A 23,375-nucleotide genomic window follows, 5' to 3' on the forward strand; every position below is an offset into this window, starting at 1 on the left:
TTTTATTTTTTTTCTATAAAAATGTACACTATATCACAAGTATGATGAGCAGGCAGGCAGCGGGCATTGGCGGCATTGGACTGAGATAGAAATTAGTGGCGGAGGGCTGGGTCAGTTGATTGTGGGCGAGTTTGTAAGCCATTGGCGGTGACAGCGGGTACCGTCTCAGAGGCAGCAGCGGGCATTGGCTCGGCGGTGGTAGGGGTCATCGGCAGGATTCGGCGGACATTATGGCTGCAGTGCCTCACTAGCCACTGACCTCACCGCACGCCACTGGACTGGAGGGAGGCAATACAGTACCTCCAACCACCAGTGCTGATTTCAGGGCTGTCTCCTGGTCCTGTCTCCCCTCTTTCCTGGCCCTTCTGCCCTGTCCCTGCCACCCGAGTCCTGTCCCTGTCATTCACCTCTGTCCTGGTTCTGTCCCTGCCACCCCTATCCTGTCCCTATCATCACTCTTTCCTGACCCTTCTGTTCAGTGGCGTAACTAGAAATATTTCTCCCCCAAGCCAAAAAATTCTCTAGTCGACTCCCCCCCCCTCCCTCCCAACCCCCCCATCCTCCCAAACCCCCCATAATTGGCACTATCAAAGTGAAGAATTTGCGTGCGCGCGCCAGAAAAGGGGTGTGGCTTCAATAAAATGGGCGTGGTTTTGCTGAAAGGGGCGTGGTGTTGCAGGAAAAGACTACCTTATACCCCAGTTTTGCAACCTGTACGCAGAGACATTGGCGACCACAGGAAAAAAATGTAAATAAAATAATCCTGATTCATGCCCCTTACATCATTTGTCATTATTCCTCCTTATAGTAATACCCCTTACACATTATGCCATACACTGCAATGGCCCTTAGACATTATGCCACACACTGTAATGCCTGTGACAGATTATGCCACACACTGCAATGTCTTTGAGACAGTATACCACACACCGCAATGCCCGTTATACATTATACCACACACTGCAATGGCCCTAAGACATTATGTCACACACTGCAATGGCCCTTAGACTTTATGTTCACACACCGTAATGCCTGTGACACATTATGCCACACCGTAATGCCGTTATAAATTATGCCACACACTGAAGTGTCCCTGAGACATTATACCACACACCATCATGCCTGTGACACATTATGCCACACCGTAATGCCTTTATAAATTATGCCACACACTGAAGTGTCCCTGAGACATTATACCACACATCATCATGCCTGTGACACATTATGCCACACAACACAATGCCCGTTATACATTATGCCGCACACTGCAATGTCCCTAAGACATTATGCCACACACTGCAATGTCCCTAAGACATTATGCCACATGCAATGCCCGTGATACAGAATAACACACACCGTCATGCCTGTGACACATTATGACACACACAGCAATGCCTGGTATACATTATACCCAGGGTCGGAATGGCCCACAGGGTACAGGGGAAACCACCGGTGAGCCCCACTGCCAGGAGGCCCACTCTTTCCTCTAGGGATCAGGTTCCAGACTGTGCACTTGTATTATACATGGTAGATATGTTGCATTACACTGCATAAGTCTATTGTGTATTTCAAACCTCTGTAGAGGCTGGCCACACCCCCTTTGTAGGGTGATTGACCACACCCCTAAGTATGGGCCCCTATCACTGCATTCCCCCGGTGAGCCCTTCGTGCCCCAGTCCGACACTGATTATACCACATACCACAATGTCCGTGATACATTATGCCACACACCGCAATGCCCGTTATATATATTATGCCACACACCGCAATGCCCGTTATATATTATGCCACACACCGCAATGCCCGTTATATATTATGCAACACACTGCAATGCACATTTCACATTAAGCCCTACAGTAAGGCTTCTATATACTTTTAAATTACCTGATTGTTGCCAAGGGTTTCATGATCTTGGTTCCATGCATGGTGCCAGGGATTTTCATGCTCAGGGTGTCATGCTCGTTGCCCGAGGTTTCAAGCGCTGGGTGTCAAGCTCGATGCCAGGGGGTAATGCTTGTTGCCAGGGATTTCATGCACTGGGTGTCATGGGGAGTAATGCTACCCAAACCGCTCCCCGCTGTTTAGTGTGCCGCGGGCACTGCTGCCCAATCCCACCGTTGCTGCTGCCCCTGCCCCTGCAGAGTAGCAGGGTGGCAGGGCCGCAGGATGCTACCAGCCGCGGCCAGCGCTATGCGCTCCTGCGGGTCCCGGCATCTCCTAGACGCTAGAGGTCAAGTATGACCTCTAGCATGTCTCCTCCATGGCGGTGGCCATTTTGAAAGGAACATTTAGCAGATTGACATGCAGACGACTAGTCCGCATGTCAATCTGCTCTGAATCAGTGGCGCCGCCCCCGCAGCCCTGCGCCTCCGCAGTGGCTGTGGGGGCAGTAGTTACACCACTGCTTCTGTTCTGTCCCCTCTGTCCTTGTCCGGTCATCTCTGTCCTGGTTCTGTCCCTGCCACCCCTGTCCTGTACCTGTCTTCTGTGTCCTGGTCCTGTGAACCCGTTCTCCGATCCCTTCGGTTCTGTCTCTGTCCCCTCTGTCCTGATACGTCTGGTCTGGTTCTGCCCCTGTCACCTCTATCTTGTCTCTGTCATCTATGTCCTGGTCCTGTCACCTCTCTAATGTCTCTGTCACCTCTATCTTGTCCCTGTCATCTATGTCCTGGTCCTGTCACCCCTTCCTCCTGTCCCCTCTGTTCTGTACTGTCCCCGTCACCCTTATCCTGTGCCTGTCACCTATGTCCTGGTCCTGTCACCTCTCCATTGTCTCTGTCACCTCTATCTTGGTTCTCTATCCTGTTATTTCTGTTCTTCCCCACTGTACTGTTCCTGCCATCTCTATATTGGCCCTGTGGGGAAGGGGGTGGGGGTGGGGTGGGGGGGCACAGGGCTTTCATACACTGCAAGCAATGGGTGCCTGCCTAATATAACAGTGACACTATTGAGGTGCTGGGGTCATTTCACAAGCTAGACACTGACCACCCAATGAAATAACCCTGCAATTGATAGATGTCGGTATAAGCATACAGACAGGCAGCCCACCACCTCTTTTTTTTTAAGTACACTATAGGATATATTTTTTGTGGTAGGTGGGAAGTGGTCAGGACTGACTTATATGTATATTACAAATACCTAACACGCACAGGGCAGACAGCGGAACTCTGCGTGTATGGGGGCGAGTCAGCGTAATGCTATGACATGACGCGGTGGTCACACAATGCTACTCTGGGTATGTTTTGGACAGGCCAGATTTCTTTGTGGGGCCCATCTAAGGACCCCTTGGCAGCCACAGGGCCCTAAGCGGGCGCCTAGGTTACTAGTGGGAAATCCGGGCCTGCACTAAAGGAAGAATTATGGATAGGCTGTGGGGGTAGGGAAGGTTAGTGTTAGGTTGCGGGTGGGGGAGGTTAGGGTTAGGCTGCAGGAGGGGTAGGTTAGGATTAGGGGTATTGTTAAAATACTTACCAGGATCCATCGGGACTCTGTCCACTGGGATTCCGATGTCAGTCTTCTATCTTTGGTACCCAACCCATAATGAAAAACGTCCTCGGGAGCAGTTGCAGATTCTCTCTATAAATGCAGATTCTCTTCTGTTACAGCACTTGAAGATATTAAACATTATGTGTGAAACAAATGAGTAATGGACAATGTCAGTGGACTGACCTGTTATCAGGGCCACAGACCTAGTTTATTTTGCTTGGATCTGTCTCCAGGTTTAATAGTTTGTTTGCCTTACATAAAGATTACATATGCGTGTGCTAGCCAACACTACACAGTCTTCTTTTCTTTTAGAGCTGTGTTAATATTTTTGGACAAACATTTCCTATACTTTACAATGTTAAAAGCAAAGTTTGTGCGGCTGTTTTGAATACAGTGAAGCAGTGCTGAAAGTAGGGTGGTATGAGGTGGTACGGAGTACCGTTAAAAAATATGGTGGTGGTACTCAGTACCACCAGCTCACAGCTGGGGCATAATTTATAGGGGCCATTTTTGTGTGTGGGACATAAAATGGTGTCAGTGGCATAACTGTGTGAGATATACTATGTAAGGCATTACAGTGTGTGGCATAATGTTGAATGGGCATTACGGTGTGTGGCATAATGTGTAATGGGCATTAGGGTGTGTGGCATAATGTGTAATAAGCATTACAGTTTGTGGCATAATGTGTAATAAGCATTACGGTGTGTGGCATAATGTGTAATGGGCATTACGGTGTATGGTATAATATGTAAGGCATTACGGTGTGTGGCATAATGTGTAATGGGCATTACAGTGTGTGGCATAATGTGTAATGGGCATTATGGTGTGTTGCATAATGTGTAATGGGCATTACGGTGTGTGGCATAATGTGTAATGGGCATTAGGGTGTGTGGCATAATGTGTAATAAGCATTACAGTTTGTGGCATAATGTGTAATAAGCATTACGGTGTGTGGCATAATGTGTAATGGGCATTACGGTGTATGGTATAATATGTAAGGCATTACGGTGTGTGGCAGAATGTGTAATGGGCATTACAGTGTGTGGCATAATGTGTAATAAGCATTACGGTGTGTGGCATAATGTGTAATGGGCATTATGGTGTTTGGCATAATGTGTAAGGGGCATTACGGTGTGTAGCATAATGTGGCCATGCCCCTATTGTCATGTAGCCACTCCCCTAGTTTTATGTGATCACGTCCCCTCCTGACACGAGACCACGCTCATTTATACTATCAGTACCACAAAGAAAAAAATTCTACTTGCACCACTGCAGTGAAGTGAATGTCACCTACCTCCTGATGTGCCAAAGTCAATTCCCGGGATCACATCAAAATTCTTGGTGTTATACTGAGTACACACTGGCCGATATATTGCTCGTCATAGCGACAAACGATGAGGGGTGGATCTACTATGAAACTAATGAAGCGTAAGCTTCAGGGACCCTAATCCCAGGGGGGCCCTGAAGCAAAATAAGATTATTTTAGTGATAGAATCATCACTCGTCTCACTTGTTCATTTTAACACCAAAAATCAGATTTTTATCTCGTGTTTTTCTGCTCTGTAAGGTTATAACTCGTCACCAATAACACCATGACACCCAGGCTTCTAGTACAGTATAGCTGCTATTACAGCTTGGATGTGCATCCCGAGAGCTGCTGGGAGTCTAGCTCAGTGATTTGTGCTCTGTAAATAGCATGAAATGTGTATATGGTTTAAACTAGAATTCCCGCCAGCCTGCAGAACTTCTCTGTGTGACAGTGCCAGCAATGGCGGAGCCTGAGAGGGCCTATCCTAGGAAGGAGGCTGGGAGCAATGAAAGGTGAGAAGTAGCCCGGGACAAGGAGGCGTCTAATAAGGTAATTTTGCTGGCGCTGAGTGGTGTGTGCTGTCAGGTGTTTATTGAAGAGGGGAAGGCTGGGAGAAAGAGTGCTGTGAGGTTAATAATGAAGTGGGGGTTCTGTGAGGTGGTTATTGAAGAGCGGGGTGGGGAAGAGAGTGATGTGAGCTGATTAATGCAGTGGGGGTTCTGTGAGGTGGTTATTGAAAGAGGAGGATGTCTGTGAGGTGATTAGTGAAGGGGGGTGCTGTTAGTTGTGTTAGGTGCTGTGAGACGTAGACATTAAAGGGGGGGAGGGGGTGCTGTAACCAATTTCTGTTGCTATTTTTGCTCACGCATGCACAATGCGAATACTGCACATACGCATTTAATAATCGGGCGGATTGCGAATCGCAAATTTTGCAATCCTTACTGCATAAGGTCCTTAGGATGCAGTTCGGATCACTAGTGCAGTAGGAGGCACCTGCATGTAATAGCCGCCTCCTGCTGCACCTACATACCACACTACCACTGCTGCGTCCAAGAAAGCAGCAGTGATAGCAAGACCAACTGCACCTGAATGACCCCCATCGAGCGGCCGATTTGTAAGTGTGTACAGCTTACCTATTCCGCCGCTCTGTCTGGGAGATGGCGAGTCAGTAGATAAATCAATTAAGTGTGTATTCATGGCAAATTTAGCCAAACCATGGAAGAACAAGATTCAACTGATGTGACTATATAGCATGGGGCTCTATTTATTATGGTTGGTCAATAACACCACTCACATGATGACATGTAATGCTGTTGAAGTTGCGGGTTGCCAGCCGAACGTGGAAGTTTTCTTAAAGGGGCAATCATTTTCAATAGTGATGAGCGGGTTCGGTTCCTCGGAATCCGAACCCCCACGAACTTCACCCATTTTACACGGTTCCGAGGCAGACTCGGATCCTCCCACCTTGCTCGGTTAACCCGGGCGCGCCCGAACGTCATCATTCCGCTGTCGGATTCTCGCGAGATTCGTATTCTATATAAGGAGCCGCGTGTCGCCGCCATTTTCACTCGTGTATTGGAGATGATAGGGAGAGGACGTGCAGCGTTCTCTCAGTTTCTGTGTTCAGTGTGCTGCAAATATCTGTGCTCAGTGTGCTGCAAATATCTGTGCTCAGTGTGCTGCAAATATCTGTGCTCAGTGTGCTGCAAATATCTGTGCTCAGTGGGGGTGATTCCGAGTTGTTTGCTCGCTAGCTGCTTTTAGCAGCATTGCACACGCTAAGCCGCCGCCCTCTGGGAGTGTATCTTAGCTTAGCAGAATTGCGAACGAAAGATTCAGCAGGGACATCCCCATTGCGTCTGAGTATGCCCCCCTCATTCTCCTACCCACCCGTACTAAGATCTGATCAAAATGTTATCCCACTCCTACTTCTGCCACTAGTTACCTGCTATTGTGTTTTTTTTTTTTTTTCTCTCCATTGCTCGCTTCCACCCCACCATGTGTTTTTCCTGTAATGTTTACCTCCACTGATTGCACACCTTTCCATTGTGCCCTACATGCAGGGTACATCATACTACTACATAAGTTTTCCCATATATGAACTTGGCCCTTGTATGGCTCACCTCCCACAGTGTAACCTTCAAAGTGCGCCCAACATGGCTGCCCCATATGGTACACTTGTGGATGGGATGAAAAATACATGGACCTTGTGGTTTTGTTGGAACCCTACTCTAAACTGTAGGACTCTGAAATCACCCCCATTTTGTGTCATCTCTTCTAGGGGTAGACTATTCCACCCTGGGTAATCCTACGCTGAGCACCCAAGATGGCTGCTGCACTTGGTACCTATGAGGGTGGAATACACAACCCTTGGAAGTTATTACCCAAAATGCCTGCACCAATCCTGCGTTATGCTTTCTGTGGGCTTAAGGTTTTTCTTTTATGTCTGTGTTGCTTGTCTATTGTTGTATTACTCAAATCCTCTGTATCATGTGCATTGTTTTTGATGTCTGTAAAGCGCCTTGAGTCCTGTTGGAGAAAGAGCGCTATATAAATAAAATTATTATTATTATTATAGAATAGCAAAAAGAAATTTCTTAGCAGTTTCTGAGTAGCTCCAGACCTACTCACAAATAGCGATCAGCTCAGGCCGTTTCATTCCTGGTTTGACGTCACACACACGCCCAGCGTCCGGCCAGCCACTCCCCCGTTTCTCCAGACACTCCCAGAAAACGGCCAGTTTCCGCCCAGAAACACCCACTTCCTGTCAATCACACTCCGATCACTTCAACGATGAAAAATCTTAGTTCGGGCGTGAGTAAATCTACTAAGTTTTGTGGTAAAATACTAACCGCATGCGCACTGCGAACCATGCGCATGCGCAGTTTTGCCTTAATCGCTCTGTTGCGAAAATCGGCAACGAGCGAACAACTCGGAATGACCCCCAGTGTGCTGAAAATATCTACGTCCTCTGCCTGAAAAACGCTCCATATCTGTGCTGCATTGTAATATATAGTAGGAGGACAGTGCAGAATTTTGCTGACCTGTGACCACCAGTATTATATAGCAGTACGGTACAGTAGTCCACTGCTCTACCTACCTCTGTGTCGTCAAGTATACTATCCATCCATACCTGTGGTGCATTTTAGTTGTGCGCAGTATATATAGTAGGAGGACAGTGCAGAATTTTGCTGACCACCAGTATATAATATATAGCAGTACGGTACAGTAGGCCACTGCTCTACCTACCTCTGTGTCGTCAAGTATACTATCCATCCATACCTGTGGTGCATTTTAGTTGTGCGCAGTATATATAGTAGGAGGACAGTGCAGAATTTTGCTGACCACCAGTATATAATATATAGCAGTACGGTACAGTAGTCCACTGCTCTACCTACCTCTGTGTCGTCAAGTATACTATCCATCCATACCTGTGGTGCATTTTAGTTGTGCGCAGTATATATAGTAGGAGGACAGTGCAGAATTTTGCTGACCACCAGTATATAATATATAGCAGTACGGTACAGTAGGCCACTGCTCTACCTACCTCTGTGTCGTCAAGTATACTATCCATCCATACCTGTGGTGCATTTTAGTTGTGCGCAGTATATATAGTAGTAGGACAGTGCAGAATTTTGCTGACCACCAGTATATAATATATAGCAGTATGGTATAGTAGTCCACTACTCTACCTACCTCCGTGTCGTCAAGTATACTATCCATCCATACCTGTGCTGCATTTTAGTTGTGCACAGTATATAGTAGGAGGGGACAGTGCAGAATGTTGCTGTGACCACCAGTATATATATAGCAGTACGGTACAGTAGTCCACTGCTCTACCTACCTCTGTGTCATCAAGTATACTATCCATCCATACCTGTGCTGCATTTTAGTTGTGCGCAGTATATAGTAGGAGGGGACAGTGCAGAATGTTGCTGTGACCACCAGTATATATATAGCAGTACGGTACAGTAGTCCACTGCTCTACCTACCTCTGTGTCGTCAAGTATACTATCCATCCATACCTGTGCTGCATTTTAGTTGTGCGCAGTATATAGTAGGAGGGGACAGTGCAGAATGTTGCTGTGACTACCAGTATATATATAGCAGTACGGTACAGTAGTCCACTGCTCTACCTACCTCTGTGTTGTCAAGTATACTATCCATCCATACCTGTGCTGCATTTCAGTTGTGCGCAGTATATAGTAGGAGGGGACAGTGCAGAATGTTGCTGTGACCACCAGTATATATATATAGCAGTATGGTACAGTAGTCCACTGCTCTACCTACCTCTGTTTCGTCAAGTATACTATCCATCCATACCTGTGCTGCATTTTAGTTGTGCGCAGTATATAGTAGGAGGGGACAGTGCAGAATGTTGCTGTGACCACCAGTATATATATAGCAGTACGGTACAGTAGTCCACTGCTCTACCTACCTCTGTGTTGTCAAGTATACTATCCATCCATACCTGTGCTGCATTTCAGTTGTGCGCAGTATATAGTAGGAGGGGACAGTGCAGAATGTTGCTGTGACCACCAGTATATATATAGCAGTACGGTACAGTAGTCCACTGCTCTACCTCTGTGTCGTCAAGTATACTACAAAAGTTCAGTAAAATGACCCAAAAATCAAAATTAAAAGCATCTGAGGAGAAGCGTAAACTTGCCAATATGCCATTTACGACACGGAGTGGCAAGGAACGGCTGAGGCCCTGGCCTATGTTCATGGCTAGTGGTTCAGATTCACATGAGGATGGAAGCACTCATCCTCTCGCTAGAAAACTGCAGTGCCACTCCTAGATGGGCCAGGTGTTTGTGTCGGCCTCGGCCACTTGAGTCGCTTAGCTTAGCCATCCAGCGACCTTGGTGCACCTCTTTTTTTCTTTGCATCATGTGCTGTTTGGGGACTATTTTTTTAAGTGCCATCCTGTCTGACACCGCAGTGCCACTCCTAGATGGGCCAGGTGTTTGTGTCGGCCACATGGGTCGCTTAGCTTAGCCACACAGCTACCTCATTGCACCTCTTTTTTTCTTTGCATCATGTGCTGTTTTGGGACTATTTTTTAAATCTGCCATCCTGCCTGACACTGCAGTGCCACTCCTAGATGGGCCAGGTGTTTGTGTCGGCCACTTGGGTCGCTTAGCATGGCATCCAGCGACCTTGGTGCACCTCTTTTTTTCTTGGCATCATGTGCTGTTTGGGGACTATTTTTTAAGTGCCATCATGTCTGACACTGCAGTGCCACTCCTAGATGGGCCAGGTGTTTGTGTCGGCCACTTGGGTTGCTTAGCTTAGTCACAACAGCTACCTCATTGCAGATCTTTTTTTCTTTGCATCGTGTGCTGTTTGGGGACTATTTTTTAAATCTGCCATCTTATCTGACACTGCAGTGCCACTCCTAGATGGGCCAGGTGTTTGTGTCGGCCACTAAGGTCGCTTAGCTTAGCCATCCAGCGACCTTGGTGCACCTCTTTTTTTCTTTGCATCATGTGCTGTTTGGGGACTATTTTTTTAAGTGCCATCCTGTCTGACACTGCAGTGCCACTCCTAGATGGGCCAGGTGTTTTTGTCGGCCACTTGGGTCGCTTAGCTTAGCCATCCAGCGACCTCGGTGCAAATTTTAGGACTAAAAATAATATTGTGAGGTGTGAGGTGTTCAGAATAGACTGGAAATGAGTGGAAATTATGGTTATTGACGTTATTAATACTATGGGATCAAAATTAGAGATGTGCACTTGAAATTTTTCGGGTTTTGTGTTTTGGTTTTGGGTTCGGTTCCGCGGCCGTGTTTTGGGTTCGACCGCGTTTTGGCAAAACCTCACCGAATTTTTTTTGTCGGATTCGGGTGTGTTTTGGATTCGGGTGTTTTTTTCAAAAAACACTAAAAAACAGCTTAAATCATAGAATTTGGGGGTCATTTTGATCCCAAAGTATTATTAACCTCAAAAACCATAATTTCCACTCATTTTCAGTCTATTCTGAACACCTCACACCTCACAATATTATTTTTAGTCCTAAAATTTGCACCGAGGTCGCTGGATGACTAAGCTAAGCGACCCTAGTGGCCGACACAAACACCTGGCCCATCTAGGAGTGGCACTGCAGTGTCACGCAGGATGTCCCTTCCAAAAAACCCTCCCCAAACAGCACATGACGCAAAGAAAAAAAGAGGCGCAATGAGGTAGCTGTGTGAGTAAGATAAGCGACCCTAGTGGCCGACACAAACACCTGGCCCATCTAGGAGTGGCACTGCAGTGTCACGCAGGATGGCCCTTCCAAAAAACCCTCCCCAAACAGCACATGACGCAAAGAAAAAAAGAGGCGCAATGAGGTAGCTGTGTGAGTAAGATAAGCGACCCTAGTGGCCGACACAAACACCGGGCCCATCTAGGAGTGGCACTGCAGTGTCACACAGGATGTCCCATCCAAAAAACCCTCCCCAAACAGCACATGACGCAAAGAAAAAAAGAGGCGCAATGAGGTAGCTGTGTGAGTAAGATAAGCGACCCTAGTGGCCGACACAAACACCGGGCCCATCTAGGAGTGGCACTGCAGTGTCACGCAGTATGGCCCTTCCAAAAAACACTCCCCAAACAGCACATGACGCAAAGAAGAAAAAAAGAGGCGCAATGAGGTAGCTGTGTGAGTAAGCTAAGCGACCCTAGTGGCCGACACAAACACCTGGCCCATCTAGGAGTGGCACTGCAGTGTCACGCAGGATGTCCCTTCCAAAAAACCCTCCCCAAACAGCACATGACGCAAAGAAAAAAAGAGGCGCAATGAGGTAGCTGTGTGAGTAAGATAAGCGACCCTAGTGGCCGACACAAACACCGGGCCCATCTAGGAGTGGCACTGCAGTGTCTCACGCAGGATGTCCCTTCCAAAAAACCCTCCCCAAACAGCACATGACGCAAAGAAAAAAAGAGGCGCAATGAGGTAGCTGTGTGACTAAGCTTAGCGACCCTAGTGGCCGACACAAACACCGGGCCCATCTAGGAGTGGCACTGCAGTGTCACGCAGGATGGCCCTTCCAAAAAACACTCCCCAAACAGCACATGACGCAAAGAAGAAAAAAAGAGGCGCAATGAGGTAGCTGTGTGAGTAAGCTAAGCGACCCTAGTGGCCGACACAAACACCTGGCCCATCTAGGAGTGGCACTGCAGTGTCACGCAGGATGGCCCTTCCAAAAAACACTCCCCAAACAGCACATGACGCAAAGAAAAAAAGAGGCGCAATGAGGTAGCTGTGTGAGTAAGATAAGCGACCCTAGTGGCCGACACAAACACCGGGCCCATCTAGGAGTGGCACTGCAGTGTCACGCAGGATGGCCCTTCCAAAAAACACTCCCCAAACAGCACATGACGCAAATAAAAATGAAAGAAAAAAGAGGTGCAAGATGGAATTGTCCTTGGGCCCTCCCACCCACCCTTATGTTGTATAAACAGGACATGCACACTTTAACCAACCCATCATTTCAGTGACAGGGTCTGCCACACGACTGTGACTGAAATGACGGGTTGGTTTGGACCCCCACCTAAAAAGAAGCAATTAATCTCTCCTTGCACAAACTGGCTCTACAGAGGCAAGATGTCCACCTCATCATCATCCTCCGATATATCACCGTGTACATCCCCCTCCTCACAGATTATCAATTCGTCCCCACTGGAATCCACCATCTCAGCTCCCTGTGTACTTTGTGGAGGCAATTGCTGCTGGTCAATGTCTCCACGGAGGAATTGATTATAATTCATTTTAATGAACATCATCTTCTCCACATTTTCTGGATGTAACCTCGTACGCCGATTGCTGACAAGGTGAGCGGCGGCACTAAACACTCTTTCGGAGTACACACTTGTGGGAGGGCAACTTAGGTAGAATAAAGCCAGTTTGTGCAAGGGCCTCCAAATTGCCTCTTTTTCCTGCCAGTATAAGTACGGACTGTGTGACGTGCCTACTTGGATGCGGTCACTCATATAATCCTCCACCATTCTTTCAATGGTGAGAGAATCATATGCAGTGACAGTAGACGACATGTCCGTAATCGTTGTCAGGTCCTTCAGTCCGGACCAGATGTCAGCATCAGCAGTCGCTCCAGACTGCCCTGCATCACCGCCAGCGAGTGGGCTCGGAATTCTGAGCCTTTTCCTCGCACCCCCAGTTGCGGGAGAATGTGAAGGAGGAGATGTTGACAGGTCGCGTTCCGCTTGACTTGACAATTTTCTCACCAGCAGGTCTTTGAACCCCAGCAGACTTGTGTCTGCCGGAAAGAGAGATCCAAGGTAGGCTTTAAATCTAGGATCGAGCATGGTGGCCAAAATGTAGTGCTCTGATTTCAACAGATTGACCACCCGTGAATCCTTGTTAAGCGAATTAAGGGCTCCATCCACAAGTCCCACATGCCTAGCGGAATCGCTCTGTGTTAGCTCCTCCTTCAATGTATCCAGCTTCTTCTGCAAAAGCCTGATGAGGGGAATGACCTGACTCAGGCTGGCAGTGTCTGAACTGACTTCACGTGTGGCAAGTTCAAAGGGCATCAGAACCTTGCACAACGTTGAAATCATTCTCCACTGCGCTTGAGACAGGTGCATTCCACCTCCTATATCGTGCTGAATTGTATAGGCTTGAATGGCCTTTTGCTGCTCCTCCAACCTCTGAAGCATATAGAGGGTTGAATTCCACCTCGTTACCACTTCTTGCTTCAGATGATGGCAGGGCAGGTTCAGTTGTTTTTGGTGGTGCTCCAGTCTTCTGTACGTGGTGCCTGTACGCCGAAAGTGTCCCGCAATTCTTCTGGCCACCGACAGCATCTCTTGCACACCCCTGTCGTTTTTAAAAAAATTCTGCACCACCAAATTCAAGGTATGTGCAAAACATGGGACGTGCTGGAATTTGCCCATATTTAATGCACACACAATATTGCTGGCGTTGTCCGATGCCACAAATCCACAGGAGAGTCCAATTGGGGTAAGCCATTCCGCGATGATCTTCCTCAGTTGCCGTAAGAGGTTTTCAGCTGTGTGCGTATTCTGGAAAGCGGTGATACAAAGCGTAGCCTGCCTAGGAAAGAGTTGGCGTTTGCGAGATGCTGCTACTGGTGCCGCCGCTGCTGTTCTTGCGGCGGGAGTCCATACATCTACCCAGTGGGCTGTCACAGTCATATAGTCCTGACCCTGCCCTGCTCCACTTGTCCACATGTCCGTGGTTAAGTGGACATTGGGTACAACTGCATTTTTTAGGACACTGGTGAGTCTTTTTCTGACGTCCGTGTACATTCTCGGTATCGCCTGCCTAGAGAAGTGGAACCTAGATGGTATTTGGTAACGGGGGCACACTGCCTCAATAAATTGTCTAGTTCCCTGTGAACTAACGGCGGATACCGGACGCACGTCTAACACCAACATAGTTGTCAAGGCCTCAGTTATCCGCTTTGCAGCAGGATGACTGCTGTGATATTTCATCTTCCTCGCAAAGGACTGTTGGACAGTCAATTGCTTACTGGAAGTAGTACAAGTGGGCTTACGACTTCCCCTCTGGGATGACGATCGACTCCCAGCAGCAACAACAGCAGCGCCAGCAGCAGTAGGCATTACACTCAAGGATGCATCGGAGGAATCCCAGGCAGGAGAGGACTCGTCAGAATTGCCAGTGACATGGCCTGCAGGACTATTGGCATTCCTGGGTAAGGAGGAAATTGACACTGAGGGAGTTGGTGGGGTGGTTTGCGTGAGCTTGGTTACAAGAGGAAGGGATTTACTGGTCAGTGGACTGCTTCCGCTGTCACCCAAAGTTTTTGAACTTGTCACTGACTTATTATGAATGCGCTGCAGGTGACGTATAAGGGAGGATGTTCCGAGGTGGTTAACGTCCTTACCCCTACTTATTACAGCTTGACAAAGGCAACACACGGCTTGACACCTGTTGTCCGCATTTCTGTTGAAATACTTCCACACCGAAGAGCTGATTTTTTTGGTATTTTCACCAGGCATGTCAATGGCCATATTCCTCCCACGGACAACAGGTGTCTCCCCGGGTGCCTGACTTAAACAAACCACCTCACCATCAGAATCCTCCTGGTCAATTTCCTCCCCAGCGCCAGCAACACCCATATCCTCCTCATCCTGGTGTACTTCAACACTGACATCTTCAATCTGACTATCAGGAACTGGACTGCGGGTGCTCCTTCCAGCACTTGCAGGGGGCGTGCAAATGGTGGAAGGCGCATGCTCTTCACGTCCAGTGTTGGGAAGGTCAGGCATCGCAACCGACACAATTGGACTCTCCTTGTGGATTTGGGATTTCGAAGAACGCACAGTTCTTTGCGGTGCTTTTGCCAGCTTGAGTCTTTTCATTTTTCTAGCGAGAGGCTGAGTGCTTCCATCCTCATGTGAAGCTGAACCACTAGCCATGAACATAGGCCAGGGCCTCAGCCGTTCCTTGCCACTCCGTGTGGTAAATGGCATATTGGCAAGTTTACGCTTCTCCTCCGACAATTTTATTTTAGGTTTTGGAGTCCTTTTTTTACTGATATTTGGTGTTTTGGATTTTACATGCTCTGTACTATGACATTGGGCATCGGCCTTGGCAGACGACGTTGCTGGCATTTCATCGTCTCGGCCATGACTAGTGGCAGCAGCTTCAGCACGAGGTGGAAGTGGATCTTGATCTTTCCCTAATTTTGGAACCTCAACATTTTTGTTCTCCATATTTTAATAGGGACAACTAAAAGGCACCTCAGGTAAACAATGGAGATGGATGGATACTAGTATACTTATGGATGGACTGCCGAGTGCCGACACAGAGGTAGCTACAGCCGTGGACTACCGTACTGTGTCTGCTGCTAATATAGACTGGATGATAATTAGATGAAATCAATATATATGTATATATAATATCACTAGTACTGCAGCCGGACAGGTATATATTATATATTTATTATGTAATGACTGATGACGGACCTGCTGGACACTGTCAGCTCAGCAGCACCGCAGACTGCTACAGTAAGCTACTATAGTAGTATGTATAAAGAAGAAAGAAAAAAACAACAACCACGGGTAGGTGGTATACAATTATGGATGGACTGCCGAGTGCCGACACAGAGGTAGCTACAGCCGTGGACTACCGTACTGTGTCTGCTGCTAATATAGACTGGATGATAATGAGATGGAATCAATATATATGTATATATAATATCACTAGTACTGCAGCCGGACAGGTATATATTATATATTTATTATGTAATGACTGATGACGGACCTGCTGGACACTGTCAGCTCAGCAGCACCGCAGACTGCTACAGTAAGCTACTATAGTAGTATGTATAAAGAAGAAAGAAAAAAACAACAACCACGGGTAGGTGGTATACAATTATGGATGGACTGCCGAGTGCCGACACAGAGGTAGCTACAGCCATGGACTAACGTACTGTGTCTGCTGATAATATAGACTGGATGATAATGAGATGAAATCAATATATATGTATATATAATATCACTAGTACTGCAGCCGTACAGGTATATATTATATATTTATTATGTAATGACTGATGACGGACCTGCTGGACACTGTCAGCTCAGCAGCACCGCAGACTGCTACAGTAAGCTACTATAGTAGTATGTATAAAGAAGAAAAAAAAAAAAAACAACCACGGGTAGGTGGTATACAATTATGGATGGACTGCCGAGTGCCGACACAGAGGTAGCTACAGCCGTGGACTAACGTACTGTGTCTGCTGATAATATAGACTGGATGATAATGAGATGAAATCAATATATATGTATATATAATATCACTAGTACTGCAGCCGGACAGGTATATATTATATATTTATTATGTTATGACTGATGACGGACCTGCTGGACACTGTCAGCTCAGCAGCACCGCAGACTGCTACAGTAAGCTACTATAGTAGTATGTATAAAGAAGAAAGAAAAAAACAACAACCACGGGTAGGTGGTATACAATTATGGATGGACTGCCGAGTGCCGACACAGAGGTAGCTACAGCCGTGGACTAACGTACTGTGTCTGCTGCTAATATAGACTGGATGATAATGAGATGAAATCAATATATATGTATATATAATATCACTAGTACTGCAGCCGGACAGGTATATATTATATATTTATTATGTAATGACTGATGACGGACCTGCTGGACACTGTCAGCTCAGCAGCACCGCAGACTGCTACAGTAAGCTACTATAGTAGTATGTATAAAGAAGAAAGGAAAAAAAAACAACCACGGGTAGGTGGTATACAATTATGGATGGACTGCCGAGTGCCGACACAGAGGTAGCTACAGCCGTGGACTAACGTACTGTGTCTGCTGATAATATAGACTGGATGATAATGAGATGAAATCAATATATATGTATATATAATATCACTAGTACTGCAGCCGGACAGGTATATATTATATATTTATTATGTAATGACTGATGACGGACCTGCTGGACACTGTCAGCTCAGCAGCACCGCAGACTGCTACAGTAAGCTACTATAGTAGTATGTATAAAGAAGAAAGAAAAAAACAACAACCACGGGTAGGTGGTATACAATTATGGATGGACTGCCGAGTGCCGACACAGAGGTAGCTACAGCCGTGGACTACCGTACTGTGTCTGCTGCTAATATAGACTGGATGATAATGAGATGAAATCAATATATATGTATATATAATATCACTAGTACTGCAGCCGGACAGGTATATATTATATATTTATTATGTAATGACTGATGACGGACCTGCTGGACACTGTCAGCTCATCAGCACCGCAGACTGCTACAGTAAGCTACTATAGTAGTATGTATAAAGAAGAAAGAAAAAAACAACAACCACGGGTAGGTGGTATACAATTATGGATGGACTGCCGAGTGCCGACACAGAGGTAGCTACAGCCGTGGACTAACGTACTGTGTCTGCTGCTAATATAGACTGGATGATAATGAGATGAAATCAATATATATGTATATATAATATCACTAGTACTGCAGCCGGACAGGTATATATTATATATTTATTATGTAATGACTGATGACGGACCTGCTGGACACTGTCAGCTCAGCAGCACCGCAGACTGCTACAGTAAGCTACTATAGTAGTATGTATAAAGAAGAAAGAAAAAAAAAAAAAAACACGGGTAGGTGCTAGGTGGTATACAATATATATATATTATATACAATTATATATATATATATATAATATATATTAAACTCATAAACTGGTGGTGATTTATTAAACTGGTGGTCAGGTCACTGGTCACACTATCAGCAACTTGCAAGTAGTACTCCTGAGTCCTAAGCAGACAATCACAATATATATTATACTGGTGGTCAGTGTGGTCACAAACAATGGCAGTGTGGCTGGCACTCTGGCAGCAAAAGTGTGCACTGTACGTTATATGTACTCCTGAGTCCTGCTCTCAGACTCTAACTGCTCCCCACTGTCAGTGTCTCCCCCACAAGTCAGATAATACAGTCACACTATCTCTCTCTATCACTTCAGCAAGTACTAGTAGTAGTAGTACTCCTCCTAATGCTCCCCAAATTACTACTGTGTCTCTCTCTGTCTCACTCTCTTCTCGAATCTCTATAAACGGAGAGGACGCCAGACACGTCCTCTCCCTATGAATCTCAATGCACGTGTGAAAAATGGCGGCGACGCGCGGCTCCTTATATAGAATCCGAGTCTCGCGATAGAATCCGAGCCTCGCGAGAATCCGACAGCGTGATGATGACGTTCGGGCGCGCTCGGGTTAACCGAGCAAGGCGGGAAGATCCGAGTCGCTCGGACCCGTGTAAAAAAACATGAAGTTCGGGCGGGTTCGGATTCCGAGGAACCGAACCCGCTCATCTCTAATCAAAATGACCCCCAAATTCTATGATTTAAGCTGTTTTTGAGGGGTTTTTGTAAAAAAACACCTGAATCCAAAACACACCTGAATCCGACAAAAAAATTTCAGGGAGGCTTTGCCAAAACGCATCCGAATCCAAAACCAAATCACAATACCCGAAAAATTTCCAGTGCACATCACTAATTTTCAAGGCATGGTTTTGCTTTAAATAAAAAGTCCAAGTTTGGCCGGCAACCCGCAACTCCGGCCAACTCGGACGCCATTACATCTTGCCCCTGGTCACCAGTCAACCACATTTTCAGCCCAACCTGATTAACTCGTATTGCAGACTGATCAGCTAGGTATAAATATTTCTTACAAGCACAAACGGCTGGGTTGCGGTACCTTGCAGTACCATATTGGCACTAACGTGTCCAGCATTAACCCCTGCAATAATAAGACTTTCACAGTGTGTGGCTCTTACAACCTCTTCTGTGGCAGTGTATCCTTGTCCTATAAGATTGTGTGAGGATTCAGTGTAATAAACACCAGTCCGCGGGGCGCCGCTGCTGGATTGTGGATTTCAGCGCCATACCCCTCTGACACCGTGTCTGTCATGTCTCCCCCAAGCGCTCTTGTCTGTCTTCCATTCCGGCATCCACATGTGGAGATCCTGCCAGCTCCAGTCTCTGTGCACCGCCAACTTGGTCCCGGTCAGATGACCGTGGACAGACTGGAGTAAAATGGCCTTATATAGAATAAAAACCTGCGAGAACCCACCAGCGGGAAGATGACATTTTGTCTCAATTTGGGATCCGAGTCAGACGGGAAAACCTGATCCGGACTCGGATCCCGGCTCGGATTACAATGTTCAGGTGGGTCCCTGAGAACTGGACCATCTCATCTCTAAAGACTAGTGTATTTCTCTAATATAGGGCCCAATTCAGACCTGATTGAAGCAGCAAATTTGTTAGCAGTTGGGCAAAACCATGGTGGTCATTCCGAGTTGATCGCTAGCTGCTTCCATTCGCAGTGCAGCGTTCAGGCAAAAAAAGGCAAATCTGCGCATGCGTATGGGGCGCACTGCGCACGCGCGTCGTACTTTCACAAAAGCCGATGCAGTTTTACACAAGGTCTAGCGACGCTTTTCAGTCGCTAGGCTGGCCGCAGAGTGATTGACAGGAAGTGGGTGTTTCTGGGTGGTAACTGACCGTTTTCAGGGAGTGTTCGGATAAACGCAGGCGTGCCAGATAAAAACGCAGGCGTGGCTGGAAAAACGTAGGCGTGGCTGGGCGAACGCAGGGCGTGTTTGTGACGTAAAAACAGGAACTAAATAGTCTGAAGTGATCGCAAGGTAGGAGTAGGTCTGCAGCTACTCTGAAACTGCACTTTTTTTTTGAAGCAGCGCTGCGATCCTTTCGTTCGCACTTCTGCTAAGCTAAGATACACTCCCTGAGGGTGGCGGCTTAGCGTTTGCACTGCTGCTAAAAGCAGCTAGCGAGCGCACAACTCGGAATGAGGGCCCATGTGCACTGCAGGTGGGGTAGATGTAACGTGAAGAGAGAGTTGGATTCGGGTGGGCTATATTGTTTCTGTGCAGGGTAAATACTGTCTGCTTTAGTTTTACACTGCATTTTAGATTTCAGTTTGGACACACCCCACCCAAATCTAACTCTATCTGCACATGTTACATCTGCCCCCTCCCCTGCAGTGCACATGGTTTAGCCCAATTGCTAACAAAGTTGCTGCTGCGATCATCTCAGAATTACCCCCACATGGGGGTAATTCCAAGTTGATCGCAGCAGGACATTTTTTAGCAGTTGGGCAAAACCATGTGCAGTGCAGGGGAGGGGGCAGATGTAACATGTGCAGAGAGAGATAGATTTGGGTGTGGTGAGTTCAATCTGCAATCTAAATTGCAGTGTAAAAATAAAGCAGCCAGTATTTACCCTGCACAGAAACAAAATAACCCACCCAAATCTAACTCTCTCTGCAAATGTTATATCTGCCTCCCCTGCAGTGCACATGGTTTTGCCCAACTGCTAAAAAATTTCCTGCTGCGATCAACTTGGAATTACCCCCCATGGTTTTGCCCATCTGCTAACAAATGTGCTGCTGAAATCAGATCTGAATTAGCCCCATAATCATCCTTGCCTACTCTCCCGGAATGGCCAGGAGGGTATCTCTGGTGTCCTGCAAATCCCGTTGCGCTTTACAATTTGGAAACAAACTATAACCGTGGACTTCAATCACCATGGATGTTTAATAACATACGTTTTTAGCATCTCTGTAGAAAAAATGAAAGTGCTTTAAATACACTATGAAAAAAAGCATGTGTAACTTAAGAACTGAACGCAGAAGATACCTATTGCTCATTGCTTATAATTACTACAGTGGCAAGTACTGATATACAGACATAATATGTATTGTACAGGGTTGCACTGAACAGCGTAATCTAAATGCAGCTTTCATTGGGAAAATAACAGGTTTTTAAGCGGTTTAGTACATCAGAAGCTTCATGGGGTTATAGAGAAATCACCCCTTTGGTTTTAATATTCTGGGTGGGAGGTAGGGATTTTCCTAAACTGTAAAAGGAACCAGCGTTTTCCATGAATAATAATAATAATAATAATAATTATTATTATTATTATTATTTCAGCATTACAAAGCCCAAAGCACAGAGGTATAGGAGATTTCATTGATTTTTGCAGAATACAAACATCAGATTTTGATTTACAAAAAAATGTGTAAGGTATTAGACATAGAAGTGCTGCTATTTCAACTTTTGACCACTAGAGACAGCATAACTTGCAGCTCTAGATGTATATCACAAGGTGTCTCACAGGAAAAACCAATGCTACAGCTACAGGACAGTAATGACATACAGTACAGTATATTTGGCTGCTCTACAACGCTGGAGGCTGAAAATCCATTAATTTATACAAAGTGATTGTAATCTCTGAGCATTATTCTGTTTCATGTTGATTTAATTGTTAGCTGCTGTGCTTTTATCTGCTGATAAGCACTCCGCAGTGTTTGCCGTGTGTATTTATTTGCATACCGCTGCATTTATTAGGAGAAGCAAAGGTAGGAGACATCATTCCTTAGCTCTATTCTCTCTGCTCACTGTGTGTGATTTATTGCCATTGTGTGCCGCAGCCATGGCGAAGCTCGCATTGTGTTTCCTCGTTGCCTTTGTAGCACATTATACTGGAGCCTCAGTGTTACCAGCGAAGTGGATGCCATGGGAACTTACTACGGTAAGATCTGACATTATGCGGTCGGTGGGTGTTGGGTGGGTTGATCAATGCTGAACATGTCACTGAAAACCGCCTCGCCAGCATTCTAGAGGTAAAATAATTTTCTGCAAGACTTAACTGCTGTTATTAACACCCATAAAACCACCACTCCTCATGGCATGCAGTCATTGTTATATATTCCACGTATTCTGCGGCACTGTACAATAAGAGGACCATATACAGAGTGACACGTCAGTTCCTGCACCCCCACCCCCACCCCACCCCAGTTAGGTTTACAATTAGGCCTCCCTACCACAGGGCAAGATCAGTAACTCTTTGGCCAGTATCATGGTTCATGGCCAAGGAACCAGTTCTGTGAGCCAGCAGTGCTAACCACTGTGCCACTATATCTCGAGGAGACATCAACACAACATTTTCTTATTATATTGTACTGTAGGGTCTATTTATGAAGCAGTGCTAACCCTTTCTCCTGGCTTTTGTTGCTTCTACCTATTTAAGATGTATACCACAGAGGGGCAGATGTATTAACCTGGGAGAAGGCATAAGGAAGTGATAAACCAGTGATATGTGCAAGGTGACAAAGGCACCAGCCAATCAGATCCTAACTGTTAATTTACATATTGGAGCTGATTGGCTGGTGCCTTTATCACCTTGCACATATCACTGGTTTATCACTTCCTTATGCCTTCTCAAGGTTAATATATCTGCCCCAGAGAGTTCACTGATTTTACTTGCGGTCCCTCAACTTTCTCTGCTTACTGCAGCGCCATAGCCTGCTATGGAGATGGGTCTATTCATGAAGCAGTGAAAAGTGTGGAGAAGTAAGCTGATGGGGAAGTTGCTCATGGCGACCAGTCAGCATTGATGTTACATTTATAATTTGCATACTATAAAATTATACAGAGCAGCTGATTGGTTGCCGTGGGCAACTTCTCCACTGGATCACTTCTCTCTTTTCACTGCTTAATGAATAGACCCTTGACTGCTGTGTCTGTTCATCTTGGGATGGTGTTACCTATAAACGGCTGATGGGGTATCCGAAAAGCCAGAGAAGTTTCGCTGGATCCCCTCTAGCCTGACCCCACATGGGCACGTCACTGGACAGGTCTGCCGGCTGTTAGGCTGCAGGGACGGGGGAGAAAACCATAGTAGCTGGGGGCTCTCGCTTGGGCTACAAGAGGCTCAGCGGTACTTCATACTGTCTCACTGCTGTACAATGCCAAATGCCAAAGTTATGTTAACAGGAAATCCCCTTAAGAATGATTTCCTGCGGCTCATATCGTACTCTCGCTGGGTCTACATTTTGTGGCAGAATTAATAAATAAAAACAGCTTTCTGGTTAATCCGAATCTAGGGCATATAAAATTAGCTGCGATCTAGGTCGCGCAACTTTTTACCACGTGCCAAACCCGAGGCTGTTACTTTTTGCTGTTCGATTAGAAATCTTTGTTAAGTTAATGTGGGTTTCAATGGAAGAACTTGTGCC

At 46.4% G+C, this 23,375-nt stretch overlaps 1 protein-coding gene across 1 annotated transcript in view; it reads left to right on the top strand.

Moving 5' to 3' along the window:
• LOC134934687 (ganglioside GM2 activator-like) overlaps nucleotides 1–23,375 on the top strand; it is a 63,026-nt gene that overhangs the window by 36,624 nt on the left and 3,027 nt on the right. The window lies entirely within an intron of this gene.

The sequence above is a fragment of the Pseudophryne corroboree genome, chromosome 6, assembly GCF_028390025.1.
Source record: "Pseudophryne corroboree isolate aPseCor3 chromosome 6, aPseCor3.hap2, whole genome shotgun sequence".
NCBI classification, from domain to species: Eukaryota; Metazoa; Chordata; class Amphibia; order Anura; family Myobatrachidae; genus Pseudophryne; species Pseudophryne corroboree.